This window comes from Sceloporus undulatus, chromosome 3, assembly GCF_019175285.1.
Source record: "Sceloporus undulatus isolate JIND9_A2432 ecotype Alabama chromosome 3, SceUnd_v1.1, whole genome shotgun sequence".
Taxonomy (NCBI): Eukaryota; Metazoa; Chordata; class Lepidosauria; order Squamata; family Phrynosomatidae; genus Sceloporus; species Sceloporus undulatus.
In genome coordinates, this window is record NC_056524.1 from 99,210,529 (window position 1) to 99,211,260 (window position 732).

Genomic DNA, 732 nt, shown 5'->3' on the forward strand with positions numbered 1-732 from the left:
AAACTGTACAGTTCTCATTATTTGAGTGTGGAGAAAACTGAAGAAATTATTTGTTCTCTCCTGTGAGAATGAAATTAATAAAGAATTATTTCCCTAGTGTCATATGAGACATAACAGGAATCCAAGCAACTGTTTCAGTTACTGGACACATTTTTTAATCTGATCAGCTGCCAAAAATGCTTTTCTGATGGTTTTTTGGCTCTGATGTTGTCATGTTATCTAATTAGCTGGCTTTTACAAAAACTCTGGCTCCATTTCCTCAGTTTGCCCTCCAGCCTATTTCTTTTTTTTTTTTTCAGCCTACAGCACCCGGTATTCCCAGGCGGCCTCCCACCCAGGTACTAACCAGGCCCGACCCTGCTTAGCTTCCGAGATCAGACGAGATCGGGCGTGTTCAGGGTGGTATGGCCATAGGCTCTCCAGCCTATTTCTGCAACCAGCTCACCTTGTAGTATTTTAGCCTTTCTGTAACATCACAAAGTCCTACTCCCTGGTCTCAGTCTTTGGCTTTGAAATCTCTGGGACTGGGATGCTACTGGACTGGCATCTAATTCTATCTCATGGTAGGGCCAGCTTTGACAAAGGGTATGTCAGAGGACCAGGGAAGTACTAATGATTCCTGGAAAATGGGTGTCTCAGGAAGCAAACTTCAGGGGAAGAGCAGGAGTAAGGTGTAGATTGAGAAGATTATCGCACTGCGTTCTGAGAACGTTCTGATCACGTGATGAGAAC

General features: G+C 44.0%; 1 non-coding gene across 1 annotated transcript; it reads right to left on the reverse strand.

Moving 5' to 3' along the window:
• Window positions 1-297: 297 nt before the first annotated feature.
• Window positions 298-416, reverse strand: LOC121927383. Its single transcript, XR_006103191.1, has one exon. It is a non-coding gene; the product is annotated as a 5S ribosomal RNA (ribosomal RNA).
• Between the last annotated feature and the right edge of the window lie 316 nt (window positions 417-732).